Source organism: Apaloderma vittatum, unplaced genomic scaffold (assembly GCF_000703405.1).
Source record: "Apaloderma vittatum isolate BGI_N311 unplaced genomic scaffold, ASM70340v1 scaffold4129, whole genome shotgun sequence".
In the NCBI taxonomy this organism is placed as follows: domain Eukaryota; kingdom Metazoa; phylum Chordata; class Aves; order Trogoniformes; family Trogonidae; genus Apaloderma; species Apaloderma vittatum.
Window position 1 is genome coordinate 46,269 of NW_009733397.1, and position 4,665 is coordinate 50,933.

The window sequence follows — 4,665 nt, forward strand, 5'->3', positions numbered from 1 at the left end:
TAACACTACTGATAACACAAATGAATGCTGCTTTTTTACGTGGGTTGATACATAACTTTTGAGAAGTCAGAGTGGTACATGGTACAGCTCATGCTTTGGACAGGTAGTCTGCACATGCCCTACTTCAGTCAAAATTTTTTCTTTTCTGGATTTTTTCCAGGGTTTCCATACGTGTTTTCCACAGTGTTTTCCCTTCTTAATTAAGGAAAAAAAGAGAGGGGGGGAAAGATTGATTTAGTTGACTTTCTCCTAGTAAATAAAGGGTTGAAAGGAAAAGGACCAATACCCAAATGTATATCCACTGAATAATGTGAGAAAATGCTTTTTTTAGTGTCCCTAATGTATTCCCATAACAGTGCCACAAGTCTGAGAAAGTTCTGGCAGCTGACCTCAAGAAATCCAACACTTATTCTTTATTACAGTATATATGTCATTAAGAAAAGAATGATCTCTTACCCAGAGAGGTTAACAAAGAGCCTCAAATGGAGGGCTAGTGGAAAAGTGTGGACTGTGGATCAGTCCCTTGGGTTATCTGGAGATACAGATGTTAGATTTTGTCTCACCTAATTTTAAGCATTTCCTGTGAAGACACACTAGTCAGGGGAAAACAAGCATGACTATGAGTGCTGCTTTATTGTCTGTTTGAAGATGAAAGAAATCATGACCAACAAGGCCCAGTATTCCTCTGTGCAAAGAGGAACTCTGATCTCGACAGATTTTTACATCTTCAATGTAAATATTTCCATTTAGTCAGATGAATCTCATCAGGATGACCAGTTCTTTCCCTGTGAGTTGACTACAAGTTCCCTTTGTCTAAAACAGCTCAGATAAACATGAAGCTTTTCTCAAGGTCATTTATGTTACGGAGGTTTACACTGGGTGATGGTTATTCCGATGCATGTTGGTGCTGTCCACGTGCCAGCAGACGACAACATCATAGCTCATCATGGACTAGATGGCAGGAGGGGCTGTAACCGCTCACTGGCTCCCCATGGTTTGGCCCCACTGCTCTAAACTCCATCACACGGAGTGATGTAGACCATCCAACTCTTGTATGATGCCATTCAGAAATGTGCCTGAGAAGTTCTGGATGCATTAGGAATCAGAAAATAAACTTTCAGTTGTCAAAGCAACTAATAATGCTCCTCTACTTTGCAAGCTGAGATTGTTTAAAGCATAATTTTAAGAAAAGCATATTTTAAGAAAAGAAAATTGTCACAAGATTCAATATTATTAATAAAATCTTACAAATTTGTGAGAAGTGTGGAAAAAATTAAATGCAGTATACAGAAAGGCACCTTGGGAGGCTTTATATGAAGCCTGCAACTCTTGCCTCTCATTCACTCCTCTGGGGGCAGAAATACTCATTCGGCAGCAGGAAAGCTGGACTGCAAACTCTCCTCAGCCACAGAGATTTTCATTATTGTTTTTCAGCTCCTAAGAAAAAAAGCGCTGCAATTAGCAGATTGCACACCGAGCCCATTGGTTGATGTTGGAGCTTTTTGCTGCCAAAAGCACAAACCCTGAAGCCAATAACCAAGCAGGACTTTGTAACATAAGGTAACACGCAGCTGGAGGGGGGCAAAATTACATGTACGTGTCTGTCAACCATCAGGTTTTGGACAAGCCTATTTTATCTGTTAGGAGCTGCAGTATGTGTGAGTTATTTCATTCTTTTCTCTCCATTTCTGAAAGTACATAAAAACCCACACTCTGAAATTCATTAAAATACCATATCCTTCACTGCTATTTATATGCTTTAACAAAATCCAGACTTCTGTTTCAGGAAAAGAGAAAGCTGAGAGCAAAGATTCTGAGAATTCAAGAGAGTTCCAGCAATTAAAATATATGTTTCAAGCACTCCAATGGCATGTTCAGGAAGGAGGAGCAAAAAAGCTTTGTTTAATGTATGGTTTCGGCTACACTTCTTAGAGTAAAACAAAATGTCCTCAAAATATAACCACGATAGTAAAAACATAAGGTCATATTATAGATAGATTGAAATTTGTCTCATTAAATCAATGTAGTAGTTAGGGAGGAAATGAAAGAATGTGTGAAAAAAAAAGCTTTTCTTCTCCACAGGTATTTCAAAAAGGCGTCAGAGAGTGTTACTATGGACTGAAAGTAACTGCAAGCAATTAAAATTGCTTTTTCATAAGCCAATGTGAACTCCTGTAAATAAACTCTATCTTACAGGTGGCATTTGTCTTATGAGCATTAATGGTCTAAAAGTTAGGTGTTGGACTTTTTCTGCGGTGACAGAAAGTGTCAGTCATCCTGGAAACACAGTTCATCTTAACAAAAAACTACTGGTTTGGGATAGAAAAATAATCATCCTCTGAAGGCTGTTGTCACTCCCCATTGACCACAGAAGTTCAGACTGTCAAGCAACTGTTGAAAACTAAAATTAAATGAGAAGCTCTGTTTTCATCCTAACATAACAGTGTTTTAAAGGGATGACTGCTGGATATTGTCATTTTAGTGACAGTTGTTAAAATTCTCCAAACAGATGACTATATGGGTGTAGAGGCAATTGATTTATTTCTTTGGAGTTAAACCAAGACCCAGTAAAGAAGTGGATTTGGGAAGGGCAGAAATAAACTCTTTACATATTTGGAAAATATAATCAGATCTTTTTTAATTAATTGAAGCAGCACTATAGTGACTAAGCTATAAAACTATCTGAAAGTGGGAGCACAGATATTTTTGTTATGCTTGATTTCAGCATCATTTTCACCAATAATTTCTGCCATTGTTTCTAACCTTGAATATGATTCACTAACTTGAAATTATTACAAACTTTGTGAGCTTTATTAGACAGTTGAGTTCATTGACAAGCAACATGGGCAAAGAGCCCATGAGTTTTCATTTGACATTGATGTACTGTATGTGTGTGATTAATTATCAATTGGAAACAACCAAGTAATGATAATCAACACAGTTCTGATTTATATTGAGTGGGAGAAATATGAAAAACAAAGAAGTAAGAAGGAATGTGACAACACTGGCATTTGACAGCACTGGGAGTATTTTCTGGGAGACTTTCCAAAAAAGTAAGACATCTGTGATTTGCCAACTCTAGGAGGATAATCCACTACCACAGAAGAAGTATCAGCTTCTGTGACTGTTTTTGTCTGATGTCACTGCATTTAAGAAGACACATTAATTGGAGTGTCCTTTATATTCTTGGATTGCCTCTCAAGACAGCCGGCAGCACTGGACTTGAAGGCCTAGAAAATCAAAACCCAAGAATTAAAAACAAAAATCGTCTTGCTTGGCCATGTTGAAGCCTTCCAAAGCAGTTGTTAAACATGCTTGCAATAGGGTGACTAAGCTGACGCATAGTACAGGATTAACCTGGTAATCTCTTGCTGATCTTGGTCTAGGGCAATACAACAAGGAATTCTGTGTTTAGAATAGATTCTTATGAAAAACTACAGAAGTGACAAAATGTAATGAAATGTACTGGGGCAATGAAAAATGCTTAGTAGCTGATGGAGCTGTTATTTAGCAGAACCTGCTTCAGTAAATGATTTAATTCTCCATTTTTATCCAGAGTGGTTTGTCTCTGTCTACAGAGGCGTCCCTGCCCATGACAGGGAGGCTGGATTAAATGATCTCTAAGGTCCCTTCCAGCCTAGGCCATTCTATGATTCTAAGATAATATAATTCCTGATTGGAAGTGAGGAAGTGCAAATAAGTGGTGTTTGGTGTTTCGGTTGGTACTTTGCAGACATCAAATAATGTGAATTAATGCCTATGCCTCCCAGATCTGTTTGAGAAATAGTTAAATCTTTCTTTACCAGGTATGCAGCATAGTAGCATGGTAAGCTTCCCACCAGCTGGCATGACATCTGTCTCTTTTACGGTGTACCAACACTTCAACGTATTTTAAGTAATCTTTTCCTACTGTGACAGTAAGGATATTTTGTCATGAAGTTTGTGATTTGGGTTTAAGATCAGCTATAGTACATGGTTCTTGCTAGTTTTAACAAAGTCATTCTTCAGTGTAGTTCATCTCAACCAATAACTTAGAACAGTAAAGGAAAATAGTGTACTCTGAAACAGCAGGAGCTGGGAGTTGTTCCTTTAAATTAAGATAAACCCACTGAAATATATGCTCATGAGGATTTGAATGCACCTAGAAACAGAGACGAACACTGAAAATCTTCTCTGACTGCATAGGACACTTAGCGAGCTTCTTCTCCAAACCCTTTTGTCTGCTGAAACAGCTGGTGTGAATATATATCCCCCACCAGATTCCACACACTAAATCTGCTTTGTTATTTCACTTCCATGTCACAGTATTCCCTAAATTTTCAGAAAACCTTTTTAATATTCTTGAAGGACAGATGATACAAAGATGCAATGGGCATTATTTACTTAATTACAGTAATTAACAAGTGATGATTCAGGTTTACCTAGCAGTTTGGGTAGCACTTAAGACACAGCAATACTGCTGAAGTTTACATTAAGTATCAGCCCTAAACTTCAACACTTGTCTTTCAGCCAGTGGCAATACATATCTAGCTCAGATGAAAGGAGACCTGTTTTATGAATCTGCTAATTAGGAAACTAAGAGTTCATCACCTTATTAGCCCTAGATTATGCTACCTTTGTCAAATTTCTTTGCACCACAGAACACCCAAACAGAGGGTCTGGCCC